Genomic DNA, 22231 nt, shown 5'->3' with positions numbered 1-22231 from the left:
AAGAATTAAACAATGCGTGAATTTAAATATTTTGAGAGCTATCGTTAGAGAAATTGTTATTGGTTTAGATCATTGATAGAAAACAGATGTATTTCTCTTTCTCTTTTTCTATGAGTCTAGTATGGCCAGGTAGTTAGAGCGCTAGACTCGTAATGTTAAGGTCGCGTCTTTGAATCCCCGTCTCGCCAAACATGCTTGCCATTCAGTCAAGGGGACGCTATAATGTGACGGCCAATTTCATGATTCGTTGCTGAAAAGTAGCCCAATAGTGTTGACTTGCTGCCTTCCCTCTAGTCTGTCACAGACAAGTTAGGGACGACTAGTGAAGATAGTCCTCGTGTAGCTTTGCGCGAAATGTAAACCAAATCCAAACTCTTTTTTCTATATTTTTAAAGGATGTACTAGTATGTAAAATTATTACAGGTGTATTCACTTTTATTGTGAGTAACTGATGAAAGATTGAAAAATACACACACAGATGTTCGAAATGGGCAATTTATTGTGTAAAAGTTAGAGATGCTATTCCACTGTTTAAGAACTACGAGGTTATGTTCACAAGAAAAAAGCAAACATTTCCAGAGAGATTACAGTTCTTTTGACAAACATCAATATTTGGTCTAACACTGAACGTTGTGGACGTGACAGAAGTAAATCTCAGTTTTCTTATATAATGTAGTAGGTTTCGTAGTAATTATTACTCAGTGTTTGTTGCAAAAGTAAAACACTTTTCTGCGTGATGTTTTATTTCCAGAGTACCGTTTGACTATTTTCTTTCTTTTCTTTTTAGAATGGGCCTATGAGGCTTTTCTATAGAATTTTGGATAAACCTCGTAAGAGGCTGAAAACATGTCACCCAACCTTGACTGAAACGCCAACTGTCAGTGCTGATGACAAAGCTAATTCAGTCATTCCACAAATACCAGATAAAATGCTTTCTGGTATAGAGACAAATGGAGTAGGATCTTCATCCACTGAAGAGGGAGAGGATACTTTTGTTGAAATTCAATCAGGGTCACAAAAGAAAAAAAACAATCAAGAAAGTAGTCAAGACAACTTGAAAAGTCTTTGTGGTGAATCTTTCAAAGAAAGTCGTCCAGTTTCATCAAATTCGACAAGTGATAACAGCCAGTTGCATGGTACACAACAGATGATTACCATAGAAAAAAAGAAAAAAGATTATAGGCCTCAAGCTTCTAACGTTTTTTATTGTCCAAAAACCAAAACTAAGCAGGATAATTCCTTCAAGGACAAATCTACTACAACCGAAACACATCGAGATCTGTGGAATTCGTTGCTGAAAGAAACACCAAGAATAGTTGACAAACTCAAACTGAAACCCGTTGAGTTACCTCAAAAGCCAGAAGAACAAACACAACTAACTGAAGCAAAGAAATACACCAGTCAAATTGAGTATAAGAAACGTACTAACATTACTGAAACTATGAAAACAACCAGTTCATATGAGAATAAGAACTTAAACGGTTCTTCAGAGCCCAAGACACTTACTAACGCTACTGAAAGTACGAAACCAAACAATCCTGTTGGACCAAAGAAATATGATATTCCTGTTGAAAGCAAAATACCTAACAGCTTTACTGTCACTAGTCTTGCTGACAAAAAGAAACAAAGCATTCCAATTGATACTATGAAACCCATCAGCCGTGATGAATCAAAGAAATCCACCATCTCAGATGAATACAAGAAACCGTCTAGCTTGATCGAATCCAAGAAACTGTCTAGCCCGGATGAATCCAAGAAACCTTCTAGTTCTGGTGAACGCAAGAAACTATCTAGCCCAAATGTATTCAAGGAACTCTCTGGCTCAGATGAACCCAAGGAAATTTTCAGCCCACATGGATCCAATAAACTTACCAATCTAGTTGAATCCAAGGAACTTACCAGTGCAGATGAATCTAAAAAACTCACCAATTCAAATGAATACAATAAATTCTCTAGCCCAGATGAATACAAGAAACCCACCAGCTCAGCTGAATACAAGAAACCCGCTAGCTCAGCTGAACCTAAAGCGTTTACTAACTTAGTTGAATCCAAGAAACTTACCAGCCCAGCTGAATCTAAGAAACTATCCACTCCAACTGAAAACACTATTAACCTAGCCGAAAGAAAGAAACTTGGTAGCTTACAAGAAATTATAAAACACTCTAATCTAACTGAAACCAAGAAACTTATCACACCAACTGAAATGAAAAATACTACCAGCCCAACTGAAATAAAACAACTCAGTATCGAGCCTCATACAGTGAAAACTACAGAAGTAAATTCTACCCATTTAGCCCCTACCGTATCTTCTTCCTTCTCTTCACTAGTTTCAGCCACCGAAGCCCTCAAAAATCAGGATCATACATCTGAGGTACTTCCAGCAGTGCTGGTAGAAAAGAGGGAAGACACCTGACAACATCATTACAAAAGGTACCAAAGTTTTCCTTTAGCGAAGATTCAAAAGTTGCTTGGCATCAGGAAATAATTGAAAAGAAATCTAGAAAAGACAGTGAACTCAAGATATCGAACTCTCCCGAATTCGTTAATACTAAGCCCAGAGAGATTCCACCTATAAAAATTTCCCGTAAACTCTCTATTAAAATTGTTGATCATGATAGACTTGAATCCAAGGAAGACTCGGAAGTGGACAGTGGAGTGGGCAGTGATGTTAGTAGTCGCCCCGAGACCCAGTTGAGTGTGGAAGACGACTTGTGGTCGCCCACCAACTCTACACCAGAAATAGAGAAACCAGCTACTCCATCTAAGCCTTCTCTGACTCCACCTCCAACACCATCACCATCTACCAGCAATCCGTGTCCATCGCCTAACGCCGGCTATCCGCTGTGCCCTACTCCGCTACACGTTCCGTCCATTTCGCCAAAGTTGTGCCTCTCTCCTCGCGAGGAAAACGAGCCGCAGCGAGACGATATCGGAGCGTTGGACCTTTCCCTGTCCCACCGTCACGAGATTCGCCACCGTGATCGATCTTCTCAACCCCGGTCGCGGCACGTAGCTAACCCACCCGTCCTAGACAAACACAGACAACAGATGTGCCTGCCGGCGCCGACCACGCCGCAGCTCAAGCGTCCACCGCCGCCTCCTGTTCCTCACACTCACGTGTATAACAGGAAAGGAGAATCTGGAAGAAACCACCGTTTCAAGGGCAGCACTTTGACGGTGATCAATCCTGATCCAAACAGCTATCACCCAAAGTTAGTCATTAAGAACTTAGATCCACGACCTGATCACAGCCACCATCATCACAATCACCGGATGTAGAGCCCCCTAACGTGATTTTTATAAGTCATTGAACTCAGCGTGACGTATTTCTGTGTGTGTTTTTGTGTGTGCAAACTCTGTATTTGTCAAGGACATCCAAGAGGTTATCGGGAGTACGACACTTGGTAAAATAATGTGTGCGTGTGCGCGCGTGTTAAAAACTTCTTTGAAACAAAATGCGTTGATTATTTAGACCTCTAAACATGAACTCGTGTAATATAATTAATTTGACGTGCTCTCGAGTGGTTACAGTTAGAAATCTGGACGTTACAGCACAGTAATGTAAAACTGGCTTCATGTAATTTATTACCTAGGAACGGAAGATGTTTGACCAATGCTTTTTTGTACTACGTTTGTGCGTGACAAACTTGCGTGCGTGCGTGTGTGTGTGTGTGAAACTCTTGTGACAACTACGTGCAACAAACGACGTCTGTCTGCTACATTCTTAGGCGTTGTTATCCTTAACCGTAACGAACATGATGTCTTGGTTACAACCAAGTATAAGTACTTCCTTATACCTGCCTGACAGCTTATGTAAGTGTACTACCTGCCTGGGTTCCAAGAAGCCTGATATGAAATACGCGTGTCTTCCATATCGGTTAATTTGACGTCTTATGTACAAAGTATTCGGTAATGTTTGCAAAGTTAAGTTGTCAGTTATGTATAAATATAAATATATATCATCAGTCAAAAAGTGCAATGATAGAAGAATCTCTGTTACTTTTTTTAAGGATGGTTGGAAGAGTGGAGGGGGGTGACACGTTGATGACCAGTAAAGCTATGAAAACAAAAAGACGTAATTTCGTGATAATGCGATATTTTTGTGTGACGAATACGTGTTTATAAATCAGGGTAAAGTGCTTTTTTGAAATCATAACAGTTTGAAATTCTGTATTGCTTGATGGTAACACGTAACAGAGAAAATATATCGTATTTCAAGCAGGAATGTTATGGTCTTTGTAAAACAAGATCAGATGTGGGAGACTTGATACATTAATTAGTTTTCGTTCTCTATCAGCTGCGGAAGCTGCAAAAGGCATGTGGTGAAAGTGACCCTTGGTGGACAGTTTTTGTGAATTACTTTTGTTGTTTTTTTCAAACAATGATCAAATATTTTGTCACTATTACTAAAAAAAACACAACCAGTTTAATACACCTATTAACACCTGTAGTCGTCGTAAACGTGGATTTCCTGTACAGTTATGAATACTTTTATGTATATTCAAATATAGACGACAAAATTAAAACAAAAAAAGATGTAGAAATATTGCTAAACCCGATATGTTTATTTTTGAATGACTAAGTCATCTTTTTTAACCCTTGAATGCTGTTTTTTGTAGCTACAGAATTCTTCGTTCCCAGCGTGTATAAAATTTGCTTGAATAAAAACTCCATAGTAACAAAGCACGTTGTTTTTATAGGCTATATTTACATAAAACATATTATATAAAGATTGAATTTATTTCTTATTTTTCGGCTATACGATTAGAGATAGCTTATCAAAAAATTTACTTCCTTTTCATCCTGTGTACTATGAAGTCCATGTGCTTCGTTTGGATTGCGGAACACCATCTATTATCACTTGTCATAGCTTTATAAGATAATGTAAGAATAGATATAAACAACTAGTTCAGTATTCATGAGTAAGGTTAATTGCTCTTATTTATCCACGGACTCTACCACTGTCGACTTTCAATACGTGTATATTTATACTATTTTTAAAAATCGAGTTTATTAATAGATAACTGTAAATTATAAATCGGATGATTTGGTCTGTGATTCTATTGAATGAAAGTTTTAAGGTTAAAAAATGAATGAAAAGTAAACATCAGTAAACTTAAGAACGTGGATAAAAACAAAAAAACAACATGGTACGTGTGGTGAAATACACAGAACTGAGGTGGTTTCTACAGTAATTCCTGCAAGCTGAATCCAAAAATGACATCCTTTTTTTTTTTTTTTTCTCCATCACGTACAGATTGCTTACAAAACGTCATATATACTTTCACTTAAGTGAATCATTTTCATTGAAATCGGGTCACATTTTGTTATGCTTGGGCTGGGATGGTGTTACCAATTTGCTATAGATATCTCTAGACCAGCCCTCCAGTGGCATAGCGGACCGCTAGAAACCAGATTTCGATACCAGTGGGGGACAGAGCACAGGTAGCCCATTGTATAGCCTTGAGCTAATTTCCAAACAATCAGTCGCAACCAGAGAGTCTTATCAGTCGTTTTAGAACCCAAACATTATCATAATTTTTTTTATTCTCGTAAAAGAAATACTCGTTTGATCTAAGTAAGAGTTTACGTTTTCCCGAGCTATAAGAAATCCAATCCTTAAATGATAGAAAATATATATATTATTATTATTTTCGAAATTTGAGTAACCGAATTATATAACATCTGTTATTAAAATTCAAATAGCGTTTTTGGAGTTTAAATTCATAAGTCTGTGATATTAGGATAAAAGCATGAAATAGCATTGAAAAGGTTTTTGCTACGTAAACGTTTTCGAAACTCTTTTTAACAATGTAATTGATATATTTGAAAAAAAAAATCTAAGGATCGACCTAAAGATGGCCCAGCATGGCCAAGCGTGTTAAGGCGTGCGACTCGTAATCCGAGGGTCGCGGGTTCGCATCCCCATCGCGCCAAACATGCTCGCCCTTTCAGCCGTGGGGGCGTTATAATGTGACGGTCAATCCCACTATTCGTTGGTAAAAGAGTAGCTCAAGAGTTGGCGGTGGGTGGTGATGACTAGCTGCCTTCCCTCTAGTCTTACACTGCTAGATTAGGGACGGCTAGCACAGATAGCCCTCGAGTAGCTTTGTGCGAAATTCCAAAACAAACAAACAAACATCAACCTAAAGTGCGATATTTCTTAGCACACGACATGTTATCTGATGAGTATGAGTTGTTTTTATTTAGTGAGGGTTTCACAGTTTACTGTGGAGAGAGATTCATGTTTAACAAGACGTCTATATATAGAGGTATGATAGGTTAAGACCTTGGCAGAGCTGCAAGTACTTCGTTTATGTATTGTTAGAACTGACAAAAAACGGTGGACTAAATACTTAGGCCTTTGGATTCGTCATAAGAGTGACAGTAAATTAGCGTAGCTCGAAACTTGGTGGTGGGTACTGCCAACTAGCTGCTCTTTACCTGTGACTGCTAGCATAGATGGCATTAGCTTTGCGGGAATTTCTGAAATCAAAGAAGATCCAAAACGATAATATTTAGTTTAAAAAACTAACTAAATAAATGCTGTCGAACAGATAAAACAATGTTGGTATGACGTTTTTAAAACAAAATAGAATTGCTCTTATCAACGTGAATAACTCCTTATGCTCACTCAAATTGTGAAGTTAAATATCTCTAGAATTCGGATAAATCCGTCTATTTTTTTCTTCTAACGACAGAATGGAAAGAAATCAATTAGCAACACTCACTGCCGCAAAGACTTATTTTCAGTTCTTTGAAACGAATAACTGACACTTTTGAAACACTTAAAGCTTGTTTCGCAGAGTTACATCCAAAACCTTAAACCCTACGAAAGACGGTTCGACAAGTTCACCACTAGACAACGAAAAAGATCTAAGAAAACATTACAGTGCCATTATTCATCAATTTTCTCCAACATTTTTATTAAAAACACATATAATTACGAAAATCAATAAAGAAATTTAACGTACGATTAAAATATATAAGAAAAGAAATAAGTTACAAGAACTTAAACTCTCTTGGAGCACTAAACAAACATTTTAATTTAATCTTGATTCGGAATTTTTTAAAATGGCCAACATTATTTGAAAATGAAACCATTTTAATTAATATTTTATTTTCAAAGAAGATCTTAATTAAAAGGCATTATAATAAGACTCCCTAACTTAACTAAAATTTCATTTTACACTTATACCAAAGGTTTTGTTGACTCACAAGTAAAAAAAAAAAACTAAAACAAACTTATCGCTAGGTTTTCTACATGAGTTTAGTGAAGATTAATTATTAACCTCAAATGACACATTTCTCTAACATACGTTTCTTTTACAAGTAAAGCAGGTTGCGTAATAAATTACACTTTTACGGCAACGGTTTTAAAGAGGAATACAGTTTCTCATTACATGATCCTGGAATCCATTTATTTCAACTAACTTCACTCTTAATGACGAGTATTCAGTTCAGCCTTTGACAAGGAAAAATACCTTTAGTATGCTTCGGAAAAATTTTGCACGTAGTCTTCTTATAAAGGTTATTAGGTTGTCTACATAAAACAGTGACTTATAGTCTAAAAACATTCTTTAACCTTTAAGTACAACACATAGTTTTACGATACGAGTTTTAAAAGAATTGAACATATTATTCTAGTGTAAAGCTGTTTATTATACGTTATCAATTTATCCAGTATTATTTTGACAAAGAAAGCACACATTTCATGAGATCAATTTCTATACTTTTATAATCACTATTATGAAAAATATGATTTATAATCTGTCAATTACATGGAAATGTATTTTTAAAAAACTTCGTATGATATTTAGTTTTGTTTATTTTGTTTGTTTGTTTTTGAATTTCGCACAAAGCTACTCGAGGGCTATCTGTGCTAGCCGTCCCTAATTTAGCAGTGTAAGACTAGAGGGAAGGCAGCTAGTCATCACCACCCACCGTCAACTCTTGGGCTACTCTTTTACCAACGAATAGTGGGATTGATCGTCACATTATAACGCCCCCACGGCTGAAAGGACGAACAAATTTGGTGTGACAGGGATGCGAACCCGCGACCCTCGGATTACAAGTCGCACGTCTTAACACGATGATATTTAGTTGATGATGGGTTTGAAAAAAAACCTTTTTTTATTTTTCAACCTTTTATAGCATTCTTTAATAAAATATCCCCAGAGCTTGTGGGACTTATCACTTACTGTGTTTAAGATGACTACAGATAAATAAAAGTAATGATGCTTAAGAAAATTAATAGATTTAGAGAAAATATCTATTTCTATCTTTCCATTATTTGTTGTTACTTTAATCTTGATATTAAGAAAGATTCACTTTTAGCGTCAATATTTCATGAATGAACTAGATTGTATTATCAGTCTGTTCAAAATAGTTTTAAAATAAAATAACATCAAAAATATTAAATTTTATGGTATCTTTACTTCATAAATAAACTTTTAAAAAGGGTGTTGTTAATTTGAATTGGAATAGTTTAGGGTAAAATAAGAACAAAAAATTCCCGGCACGGCCAGGTGGTTAGGGCGCTTAACTTGGAATCTGAGGATCGCGGCTTTTAATCCTCGCCACACCAAGTATACTCGTCCTTTCAGCCGTGTGGATGTTATAATGTGACAGTAAATCTTACTATTTGTTGGTAAAGCAGTTGTCCAAGAGTTGGCGGTGGGTGTTGACTAGCTGCCTTTCGTCTTGTCTAAATTAAGGACAGCTAGCGCAGATAACCCTCGTGTAGCCTTTGCTCAAAATTTAAAACCAGCAAGCAAACACTAGAAGAAGACAATTTTTAATACCATTTATATTTCATAAATAAACTTAAAATTATTACTATAAGCACTGTCTCAGAAAGTTGGGTATAATTAAATATATGAACTAAAAAAAAATAGCAATTTTTCATCACTAAGTTTTAGTGATCCTATAAGCGGAAATCTCAAATGAAGATGTATCAGTCAGTAATTTAATAATAAATATCAAATGAAGTTTATCAATAAAATATATTTGCCAGTATATGATATATCTTGTTACTGTGATTATAAAGTGGTTTAACAAAATCTCCGATGTATTCATTTGCCGACAAAGAATTTAAAACTCCATGTATCCGATAAAGATCTTTGAGTCACAAAATATTAGCCACATTTGTTAGGTTTTTAAGTTTATTTTTAAAGTTTTTTGATATAAAACTTAAATATTTTTAAGGTAAATCTTCATCTAGCTCCAAGTAACCAAATGTTCGAAAGCTGTGTTTATCATATTAAGCTTCGTTTGTTAACACAAATCTAGGTTCTTTACTATCTTGTATTTATCTTTCATGTTCTAAATAATTAACTTTGAAAACCTTTTCTTTCTTTCATGGTGAATTTTATGTTAACTCTTTTCATAGGTTTGACCCAAGCATTATTATTGTGTTTTGAGTCGTAACATTTGTCAGAAATATTTATTTCAGATTATGATATGTGGTCTTTTAAATCAGAACGGTATTTTATGCGACACATACTTTAAACCTGAAAGACACTTTATGAAACACATGATATAAATGGACAGACTCCTTAGAAGATTCTGGTTAGTTGGTTGGTTTAGTGTTTTATGACGCAATGTAATTAGGCTATCTGGGCCAAACATCCAGTAAAAAGTTAAAATTAAAATAAAATTAGTAAAACTCATAAAAGGAAATTTAGGTAAAAGAAGACTCAGACCGAGCTATTTATAGTTTAAAATTGCTAACTATAGGAAAACGAAAGCTTAAAAAACTATGAACGTTAATTTTATGCTTTCTCATTCTGAAGTTATGGAAATAGGAAAAAAAAAACCATTAAATACAAATATTTATTTATTACCGCCATGTATGCCAATAAAAGTTAAATTTCAAAGTTGTGTGTTTTCTTATAGCAAAGCCACATCGGCCTATGTGCTGAGTCCACCGAGGGGAATCGAACTCCTGATTTTAGCGTTTTAAATCAGAAGACTTACCACAGTACCAGCAGGGGACAAGATTAAAGGTATCGCACCTAATAGGTAACTGGCAAGAAATGTTTCAAAGCTGAATAATGCTTTTTACCTGTTATGTTTCAGTATTTAAATGTTCATTTAGATGTCTTTTAAATATGAGCCTTTAACTAAAGTGATGAAATTCTAAAGCGCATCATAACTGAGAACTGAATGGCTTTAGTGATATTGAAAATTCGTAAATTTTCAGACTGTGGGTATTGAACACTTGATATTTAAGATGTGTATAATATTAATTATGGTGCTTATTGTATGGTCTCAGGGAAGAATACGGCATGATGATGTGCGCATTGCGAAATATTGAAGTTAACTGATTAGAACTTCAACATGCAACAGCACCACCTACGCATGGCTATTTTGTGCGAGTTATTGAAAAAGCGAGGAACTAATAAGATGACATATAGGAAATTTATGTGATATTTAGGCCCTATCTTTTCAGACTAGGTCAATACCATTATGATGTCTAGCATAAGTGACAACACAAGCAGGGACTTTTCTTCAAAGCCCCACATCAGTTGTTGGCTTCTTCATTCGCGGGTTCGCGGCCGCGTCGCGTTAAACATGCTCGCCCTCCCAGCCGTGGGGACGTATAACGTGACGGTCAATCCCACTATTCGTTGGTAAAAGAGTAGCCCAAGAGTTGGTGGTGGGTGGTGATGACTAGCTGCCTTCCCTCTGGTCTTACACTGCAAAATTAGAGACGGCAATCACAGATAGCCCTCGAGTAGCTTTGTGCGAAATTTCAAAAACAATTCTTCATTCGAACTATTACCACGAGTATTTCTCTTGGCTGGAGTTTATTCGTGTATTATGAACTGATGTTACATTCAAAACTATGCAATTTTTCCAAAATGAAAACTTTGTCATTCACAACTGTTTTAGATTGTTGTTGTTTGTTTGTAGAATTTCGCGCAAAGCTATACGAGAGCTATCTGCGCTAGCCGTTCCCAACGAATACTGAGATTGACCGTCACAAAGTAATGCCCCCACTACGGCTGAAAGGACGAGCATATTTGGTGTGACAGGGATTCGAACTCACGATCCTCAGATTACTAGTTGAGTGCCTTAACTACCTGGTTGTGCAGGACCTGTTGTTGTTTGTTACTACTAAGCGCAAAGCTACATAAAAGGCTATCTGTGCTCAGTCCACCACGAGTATCAAAACCCGATTTCTAGCAGTTTAAGTCTGCAGTCTTATACTTTTCCGTTGCCTAAAGGAGGTAAATAGCAAATTTAGGGGAGGGGGGCTTTTGATTGTTAGTTATAGTATTGTTAATAATGCTGTATGTGACATATAGGTATAATTCACGTTCTATATCTTATAGTTTAATTTCATTACGAGAATAGCTTTTCATTATTTGTCTCTGAAGTATTCATTACGGTTTCAAAAGCAAATACACAAATACCTGTGTACATTTCTGTCGTTTACTTTTATAAATAAGGTTTAATTTACGATTTGGAATTAGACCAATATTAAGTCTTTGTATGTAATGTACAAGTTTTATGTGGTATTGTAAATCTTACTTCTTTATAAAATATCCGACATTCAGCCAAGCTGACAAATATTTCTATTGTCTCTAAACATTTACACCAAGAGAACATAGTACGTGTATGTATATTGCTATAGCGATCTCGGAAGCAAAATGTAAGTTTAGTGAGGTGATAAAGTTGAAAATGAGCCAATTTTCTCAGAAGTACGCTTGCTGAAACTATAAAAGGATATGGGACATGTTCCGGAAAAATCTTAACGATTAGACTGATTACGTAGCCAGCCTTTTCTTCTTTTTTTGTTTGATGCAATGGGGGGTCATGATATGATGGGACTACAAACAAAGTATTATGAAAATAAGTAATTGAAACATCAGATTAAATTAACACCTGTTTTCTTACCTTAATCTTTAATGTTATTCAACTAACAAATCCATTTTGGAATATCCATCTGTTGATAGTTAGCCATTAGTTTGGACAAATAATCAATTAAAATTTGTTAAATCAAAATGCACGGGTATGGGAGCGCAGTGGATGTGGAAATTATGTATTGGAAATATAGGGGACTATTCCAAATCCTGTATTGGAGATATAGGGGACTATTCCAAATCCTGCATTGGAGATATAGGGGGCCTGTTCCAAATCCTGCACTGTAAATATATAAGAAACCTGTTCCAAATCCTGTATTAGAGATATAGGGATCCTGTTCCAAATCCTGTATTGAAGATATAGGGGTTTTGTTTCAAATCCTGTACTGAATATATAGGGTTCCTGTTTCAAATCCTGTATTGAAGATATCGGGGTTTTATTTCAAATCCTGTATTGGAGATATATGGGTCCTGTTCTACCTCTTCTGCAGTTGGACATGTATTACAGGAAGTTTACTCTCTCGGTGTGATAAGTTTTATGTTTGTTTTGTTTTTCAATTTTGCGCAAAGCTACATGAGGGTTATCTGCGCTAGTCGTTTGTAATTTAGCAGTGGGAAAACGAAAAGAAAGATAGCTGGTCATCACCATCCACCGCCAACTGTTGGGATACTCATTTACTAAATTACAGTGAGATTGCTCGTCACTTATAACGCCCCTTCCGTTTTAAAGGGCGAGCATGTTTAATGTGACAGGGATTCGAACTCGTATCCATTAGATCACGCCCTGATCACCTGGCCATACCGGACATAAGTGTTATATATTGTCCGCACTCAAGAAACCATGTCTCAGTCCACCTCATCTATCACAGAAGTCAAATTTTGTCGAATTAGTAGTTTATTATAGAGATTTACATTGCAGTACAATCTTATTAATGTAGTGTTTATAATTTGTTTTTCAAAGTAACTTGGCACATTTATTGTGGCGGATCCAACAGTTGGATAAAACATTGTTTTATGTTCATTTGAATTTTTCGTACACGTTCAGCATCATGCTTATTATATTTGAAATAATATAATTTCACTAACAATGGTCTATGTGTCAGAAACTCTATAAGACTTATAAATAAACAAACTAAAACTAAATCAAAGCATATAATATTTAGAGCTTACTTCCCTATGTTAAACAGTTTAATTAAGTATAAGAACAACAGGCAGTTCATGAATAGAAATAAAAACATTAACCCGTCAAAAACGAAAAGTTTCTTAAACATTATATTAGCCTTTTAGAATAGAAGTTTTAGTAGCGTATCATAACGATTATATAGTAAAACACAGTTTTCCCGAGTACCTCCCGAGTAGCTTTGTGCGAAATTCAAAAAAACAAAGAAACATTACCTATCGCCAACTTTTGGGCTACTCTTTTGCCAACGAATAGTAGGATTGACAGTAACATTATAACACCCCAACGGCTGAACCGGCGAGCAAGTTTGGTGTGACAGGTATTGGAACCCGTGACCCTCAGATTGCGATTCGAGTGCTCTAACCATCTGTTCGTGCTGGGCCATTTTCAATTTAAAATTACATCTCCACATTCCATTTATATCATAAACAGGTGATATTAACCTTTTTATATCTTCAAACCCCACCTTCCAATAAAATTGAACAAAACTTACTTCCTGCGTATGTCCAGCTTATCATGTCTTATAATATTTGAAATGTACAAAGCATATTTCTATTTCACACCATAGAAACAAGATAAAAAATATGTTCTTTAAGTCCGGGATCAGTTTTTTTACATTACAAAAACAAGACAAACTTGGTTGTTTATATATATTTTAATAGCATAAACCGCTGTAACCGTAGGCTATTATTATGTTGAAAGCTGGTTAGCAAGTTTTTTTGTGACTTTTCATTGGTTGGTTTAATTCTTTCACACTTTAGGCATATGCAAGAGAACTTGCGAGCTCGAAATCCAGTAAACACGCCCTACAGGTCAATTCGTTACAAAACTGGCAGTATCGTGAACTATCAACCGAGAGTAAATAAACTGAAAGATAATCAGCTAAAAACGAGAATGTTAATTTCCTTTCTGATTAAATTACTAGACATTTGAAAAACGAACTTTTCGGGCAAAGAATGAAAACCACTTAAATGCATTTCATGTGTGTGTATGTATGTGTAAGTGTCCATGTTTTCATATTTTCCTATATAATTAATTTATGTCACGTCGTTTCCAGTAAAAATAAAGAAAATTAGGGTTCTTACGATTTGTTTGCAATTAGTTGTCTGAAAACCTTCTATTAGATCCAGCACCACACCTTCTATCAACCGGGTGTTCACTTTCCACCAGGCTCAAAACTACACCTTTTATCAACTGGATATTCTCTTCCCAGACTCAAATGTATACCTTTTATCAACTGGGTGTTTACCTTTCATCATGCACAAAAGTAAACCTTTTTCAACCGAGTGAAAATGTTTACTTAAACGATGATTATATTAGAAAAATAACAAAGTGGCTCATACAGAACACAAAGTGGGAAAGCGATATGTCTTCGATCTTACAACGCTAGAAACCGGATTTCAATAACCCTTAGTGGGCAGAGCACAGATAACACATTATGAAGCTTTATGCTTAAGTGCAAACAAACAACAAAACGTAAATTACATTATGTTGAGACTTGTGGTTCATTTCGTCATAAATCAACACTTATATAAATTTGATTCTCAATTATAAAAAATTCCCTTGTTCCTTCTTTTCGTGGCCCGGCATGGGCAAGCGCGTAAGGCGTGCGACTCGTAATCCGAGGGTCGCGGGTTCGCGCCCGCGTCGCGCTAAACATGCTCGCCCTCCCAGCCGTGGGGGTGTATAATGTGACGGTCAATCCCACTATTCGTTGGTAAAAGAGTAGCCCAAGAGTTGACGGTGGGTGGTGATGACTAGCTGCCTTCCCTCTAGTCTTACACTGCTAAATTAGGGACGGCTAGCACAGATAGCCCTCGAGTAGCTTTGTGCGAATTTTCAAAACAAACCTTCTTTTCGTAGACGTTGGTTAATTTTAAAATTCTATTTCTGACCGATTCCAACAAAAAAATGTCACAAGTTTTAAGATTCTTCCTATTTTTCACTCTTTCTGGTCTGTTGGGCCCTAGTAACTAAAGGAGTGAGTTAAATGCCTCAGAATAACATACAACTAAAAGGTCATAACTGAACTTTATTCGATCTCTGAATGATTGGTTTCCTGTTAAGGTCCTGTTTCATTTGTTTGTTCGTTTACTTTTGAATTTCGCGCAAAGCTACACGAGGGCTATCTGCGCTAGCCGTCCCTAATTTAGCAGTGTAAGGCTAGAGGTGGGCTAGTCATCACCACCCACTGCCAACTCTTGGGCTACTCTTTCCCAACGAATAGTAGGTTTAACGGTAACATTACAACGACCCCACAGCTGAAAGGGTGAGCATGTTTGATGTGACGGGGATTCGAACTCGCGACCTTCAGGTTACATGTCAAGCACCATAACCACCTGGTCATGCAGGCACGAAAATAAAATAAGGATTCCATATGGCAACAACGTACATGCTTCAGCTAAAAACATACTCAAAATTTATAAATAAGTTTGTTTATTTTGGATTTCGCGCAAAGCTATACGAAGGCTACTTGAGCTAGCCGTCCCTAATTTAGCAGTGGAATACAACTAGTCATCACCACCCACCGCCAACTCTTGGGCTACTCTTACCAACGAATAGTGGGATTGACCGTCACATTATAACGTCCCCACGGCTGAAAGGGCGAGCATGTTTAGTGTGATCCTCGAATTACGAGCGGAGTGCTTTAACCACCTGGCCATGCCGAGCCTCTCCTGTTTTGTTTTGTTACAGTCACTTTTATTTAGAACCACTATTATTTATGTTAGAGTATGTAGAAAACTGACTTAGGTTTTCTTTAACTTTAAAGTAAAACTTACCATTCAGGTGTAATGTATCCTGAGAATCCTGTGCTCAGTCTTGATCTCGATAACGCTGGGCAGAACCTCAAACAGAGCTCGTTAAATGAACCACTTTTGTTTTCTTTGTGAGATTCTGGTTTTTGTGTTTTTTATTTGATTGTTCAACTTAATTTATTCTTCAGTCACGTAGCATTGCCATTTACTAGTAAATTAGTCAAACCATCGATTTTCCTGTTACTTCTGAAATGACTTACCTTTGGGTCAATTCATTAGCATCGAATACTAATGTAGAACAAAACACTGCTGCTTACTGGATTGCCAAACAAATTTCAATTACTGTTAAGTAATGCACTCATTGTAACGTGTTATGCATTTGAATATGGCTAACGCTGTCAAAATAGGAATCAATGTATCGCTCAGATGTCGGTAGGCAAGATAATATCGACAGCCATTAACACTTTTAAGACCTACGTCATACAAAGTAAATTCACCAACAATAATGCAGGCTTTTTTTTTTCAATCCAGAAGCCTTAAAACCTGGTATTTGAGTAAACACTTGAGCAGTGTAGTTTCTTAGTTTTTTTCTTGATTGATATTATTGTTTCTTATATCAACTTCACTTTAAGAAAACTTTAATTGCTTGATCAGTTTTTAGCTTTTACACTTATTTTCCATAGATATTTTACAAGTAAACTTAATATTCTGAAAATTGTTTAATTTTGAAGTCTAAGTTCCAGGGAGGTCCGGTTTAATCTATACTGTCTTCACTTCATCTATCAAGTTTATAGAGTTTTTCTTTTCTCATAGTGACTGCAAAGCACGTCCAGGCAACAATACGTTTCATGGTTATTTGTTACTTGTTATATGTAACTAAGTTGCTCACTCTTTGCAAGTATATTAGTTTCAAGAAAATATGTTTAATTAAAAAACACTTATGATGTTGTTGTTGTTGTTTCGAATTAAGCACAAAGCTACACAATGGGCTATCTGTACTCTGCTCACCACGGGGATCGAAATCCGCTTTTTAGCGTTGTAAATCCGCAGACATACCGCTGAGCCACTGGGGGGCAACACTTATGAAGAGGAGCCTTTATTCCATTTAGTGATAATCTTTGATGTAAAAATGAATTATAATACAAAAATATGATAATTATAAATACGTTGCGCTCGTGAGGACCACGGTATACTTACGGATTTACAACCCTAAAATCTACGCATCGATTCCCAGCGGTGAACACAATAGAGAGATAAATGTGGCTTTGCAGTAAAACAAACAAACAAGTGTTTTTGTTGTGAACAAGTGTACTTGTACTAAAGTAACACTACAATTACAAATTTACATACTGGAAAAAATGACCGAAAACACGGTGAGAAAAGTTACACCCTTGTTCAAATTAATTGAAACAAATGGTCATTTTACAATATTTTCAGCATGGCTGCCGGTGTAGACTCGCTGGACCTGCTGATTTCCTTTAATAGTCATTTTTTTTTTCACACAGACAGCATCATTAGCTGTGTTTTGCAATACGGTCGATCTATTTTTGAGATATATGACGAAATTTTGAATAATATTACATCATTCGAAATTGCGTTAGAAGGGCAAGGAAACCAGTCAAAAAACAACTTCTTACCAACTCAATGAAGAAAAAACGGTATCAATGGGATCTGAAATACACAACTGGACGCAAGAATAATGGAGGAAGGTGTTATTCAGTGACGAGACTCATTTCTTCGTACAGGGTCAAAGAAGTCTGCATGTTTGCAGATCTCCATGTGAGAAACTTTGAGAATTTCACATCAATCAGTTTGTAAAACATCCTTTGAAGAAGATGTTTTGGGGCTTTTTCAGCTACTATGGCGTCGGAGGCTTACATATCGTAGAAGGTATGATGCGAGGACCACAGTACATCGAAGTTTTGCAGAGAAGAGTCGTTCCAAAATTGAAAAAGAGATTTCCAGATGAATCTGATATTTTTCAGCAAGATCTGGTTCCGTGCCATATATCGAAACTTGTGAAGAATTTTATGAATACAACGCGAATAAAGGTGCTGGACTGGCCTGGACACTCTCCGGACTAAAATCCTATTGAAAATCTTTGAGCGATTTGTAAAGAACGACTTTTGGGAAAAGACTGTACTACGAAAGATAAGCTAATTGAGCCCACAATTGAGGTGTGGTACCACGATCCAAAAATTAGTAAAGATTGCAGTCAACTCGTGGACTCGATGCCAAAGCGGATTAATGATCTGAAAAATAAAGGCGGTCATATCATGTATTATTTTGTGAGTAATTTTTGGATTCTCTAAAATAAAACGCAAAAAATTGAAAAAATTGTAATTTTCCGTCTTGTTTCAATTAATTTGCACAAGAGTGTAAGTTGTAGAAATTTTAATTTTAATAGCTCAGCAATTTACAAAACCTTCTCACATGTATTCATACTCTCGTATTACACTATTTCCTATTGACAAACGGACATATTGTAGATCACATTTAATATTAATTCTGTGCTTTTCCATATCCTCACAAACGTTATATATTAACAAAAATATTCTATAAACAAAAATTAATAAGAAAAGCTGTTACTGTACTTTATAAAGAAAAGTAATAGTATTTAATATTTCAAAACTTGAGTTGTGTTTTACACATAGCATACGAAATATATATTTACATACAATTATTAAATGATTGGTTTAATACTACAATCATGCTCAGATACTCTAGGACCGGTTTTACCCACTTTGTCTAACTTTACATATTTATGACTGAAAATGCAAACAAATCCAAACAGTCACACAGAGGAAGGTCTTTAAAACACAATCACAAATCATCAACGGTATTTCTCTGTACTTGATTTGATAAGGTTAAATTATTCCATTTCAAATTATGAATTTTATAATTCAATTTTCATGAGCAGATGAAATAACTGATTTAAATATCAACTATGCTTTAGAGTTTGTTTTGAATTTCACACAAAGCTACACGAGGGCTATCTGCGCTATGCTTTAGGGACACTGTAGAGGTAGATTTGTTTGTTTGTTTATTAAGCACATAACTACTGAATGAGTTACCTGTGCTGTATCTACCAATATACCACTGGAGAGGGTGGGTGAATGAAGGTATAGCTTTCTCTATATTTAGAGTTGAAATCAATAAGTTATCTAACTGTAAATTATTAAGAACTTGACCCAGATAGATTATCGTTCTAATGAAAGCGGTTTTCAAATATGGTTATTTATTATGAGTGCAGGAGTTACCAGTGGCATTCATTTAACTTCGTGAAAAACTACCATCTCCAGCCATTCATAATTTAAAGTGATAAACTGGAGTTAGAGTAGTTAGTAACCTCCACCACCCACCGCCAACGACTGAAATGGCGAGCTTTTTCGGTGAATGGATTCGAATTCGCGACCTACAGATTTGGAGTCGACGCGTCCTGACCAAAAGGCTCCGACAAACTTCCGTTCAGACCTCTTAAAGCAGAAATTAAAGCTAGTGAAAAAACGAATACAAATAAATCAAACTAACTAAAATATGTTACTGGTATTTTCGTTGTCAGTGGTAAAATAAAACGGCAAAACAGGACGTGGTTAAAAACACTAACAAAAAAAATGGGGTTCAGCGTATCGTGTTGACGATATTGGTGTTAACGTAAACAGATTGAGGTTAGTGTTGAAAGGAAACGGAGGATTGAACCTTGTGTAATTTGTATTAATGTGTTAAAGCATATTAAATTTCATATACTTTAGTTCTACTATGTGCTAAAGGTCTTTAATATTTTCATAGGTACGTATATATATATATATATATATAAATCTGAAACCAGAACTTTTGTATTTTTATATAGAGGTTTGGCAGAAAGATTGTTACAGTAAGCAATCAAACTCTCGTACAAAAACAATCCGAAATAAACTGCTTAAGATAACTGAAGATTTCTATACGTTATATGTGTAACAAAGTTCAACTTTTTACACAGTAATCCTAGGCACAATCACTGTTATTAAATAATGTCACTGACACTGCTGGGCGGGTTTACATACTAAACATACCCCTGATTATTACTCATATGCTTAGATATACGAGTATCCACTTCTCCTATTAGAGTGCACAGTCGCGAGTGTATATAAAGATATGCAGATTTTGTTGTTAAATATATGACCAGAAACCAAATGTCAGTAAGGGTCAGGTGAATATCCACTTCGGACACAAACACAAATATTTTAGAAACGTGGCAAGCGTAAATTGAGTGACACATTAAAATAATATGAACCACTCCTACAACAGAAATTATATTAGTGCACAAACTCGGAGAATCATCTTCGTAGTATATTAAGATACATGTTTAATGTGATTCGCGTTCGGTAAGCATGTTGGCCACTCATTTTATTCGCTTAAGGTCTTTCTGTTCCAGAAATTTGCTAATCCGTCATATGCTGTAGGAGTGTGTATTAGAAGAGCAGGAAGTTGCTAACCCATTATATACGATAGGAGTGTGTATTAGAAGAACTGAAAGTTATTAACCCATTATATACTGTAGAAGTGTGTATTAGAATAACAGAAAGTTGCTAACCCATTATATACGATAGGAGTGTGTATTAGAAGAACTGAAAGTTATTAACCCATTATATACTGTAGAAGTGTGTATTAGAATAACAGAAAGTTGCTAACCCATTATATACGATAGGAGTGTGTATTAGAAGAACGGAAAGTTATTAACCCATTATATATTGTAGAAGTGTGTATTAAAATAACAGAAAGTTGCTAACCCATTATATACAATAGGAGTGTGTAATAGAAGAACAGAAAGTTGCTAACCCATTATATACGATAGGAGTGTGTATTAGAAGAACGGAAAGTTATTAACCCATTATATACTGTAGAAGTGTGTATTAGAATAACAGAAAGTTGCTAACCCATTATATACGATAGGAGTGTGTATTAGAAGAAAGGAAAGTTATTAACCCATTATATACTGTAGAAGTGCGTATTAGAATAACAGAAAGTTGCTAACCCATTATATACGGTAGGAGTGTGTATTAGAAGAACAGAGATTTGTAAACCCATTATACACTGTAAAAGTGTGTATTAGAAGAACAAAAAGTGGCTAACTCATCATATACTGTAGAAGTTGTTATGCAATGTAAACACTCTAAACGTTGAGAGATGGATTTATTCAAACAATATAAATATTCTAGACGTGAAAGTTTGGACTCATTTATGCAATCTAGAGACTCTAAACGTAAAGAGATGGATTTATTCAAACAGCATAAATATTCTAAACCTAAAAGTTTACGCAATCTAAACATTTTAAACGAAAAAGACGGAGTTACTCAAGCAATCTTAATGCTGTTTAATGCTGTTCACTTTATAGCTATAGCATATTTTCAGCAGTATGTAATAAAATAAACAAGAGGTTAATAGCTTTCAGTTGTTCAGTAGTTGTGGTCTTCTCCCGTTCATACTGTGGGTTCACGTCTCTCTCTGCGGGATAAAAAAAGACAACTATATATCTTCCTGGTTTGTTTTTTTCATTTACTGCTGTGAAAATAATTTCAACGACATATTCGTTCACATACACTTTACAAAAGTTACTCGTTATTGCTGGTCTATACGGTTAGCTTACTTTAACCAAAAGTTCTTAATAACATAGGACTGCGAATTTAAACTTCGTAAAAGGTGCTTTAGTTTTAATAACGGATTTCCCATAATTAAGCTACGCAGATTTCGAAAATAATATCATTTTTTTTCTATCACGTAATGATTTTTTTGTAAATCTGGAAGGAAAACTGTTATTTACACCATATTTTTAATTCGTTCACCACAGTAAATTTTCTTTATTATTATATTTGTTGTGTTTAGATTTTAGAATGACGAATATGACTCTCTCGTAGCGACTGGTCTAGAGAAATCTATAGCTAGTGGTTGTCAACATGTTAAGTATAACAAAATGCGACTCAATTTCAATTATGTAAAAGTACATATGACGTTTAGTGGAAAAAATATGTACGTGATGGAGAAAATTGGATATCACTTTCGAATTCAGCGTACAGGTGTTACCTTAGAACGTGTAAAAAATTATAGACACTCAAACCATCTCGGGCCTTTTAAATTATATACACAAGATTTTCTGTCTAGAGTTACTGCAAAGATAACAACCATTTATCGGCGCTTTATAATTACCAAGCAATTGTGTTGTACATAAGCATTCAAAGGTAAACATATATGTATAGTAAGCATCATAAGTTTCGGGTGTAATTACATGTAATATCATGTGACTATTTACAAATTTAGCTACTCAGAAATAAGGTACTTTTGATTGTAATCGTCACAAACACGATTTTCACCCTTTACACAATATGAAACACACTAAATTTTGTGATATTTCGACTGTTACTAAATAGGATATTTTAATTTTAAAAAGA

At 35.4% G+C, this 22231-nt stretch overlaps 1 pseudogene across 1 annotated transcript in view; it reads left to right on the top strand.

Moving 5' to 3' along the window:
- The window catches only part of LOC143252716 (uncharacterized), a 67368-nt pseudogene extending 62691 nt beyond the window's left edge, over nt 1-4677 (top strand). The window contains exon 10 of the transcript XR_013029117.1: nt 788-4677. The product of XR_013029117.1 is annotated as an uncharacterized LOC143252716 (transcript). The remainder of the gene's footprint in view (nt 1-787) is intronic.
- The last annotated feature ends 17554 nt before the right edge of the window (nt 4678-22231 follow it).

This window comes from Tachypleus tridentatus, chromosome 6 (assembly GCF_004210375.1).
Source record: "Tachypleus tridentatus isolate NWPU-2018 chromosome 6, ASM421037v1, whole genome shotgun sequence".
Lineage (NCBI taxonomy): Eukaryota > Metazoa > Arthropoda > Merostomata > Xiphosura > Limulidae > Tachypleus > Tachypleus tridentatus.
Note: the sequence above shows the minus strand (reverse complement) of the source record. Positions and strands in the feature narration are given on the sequence as shown.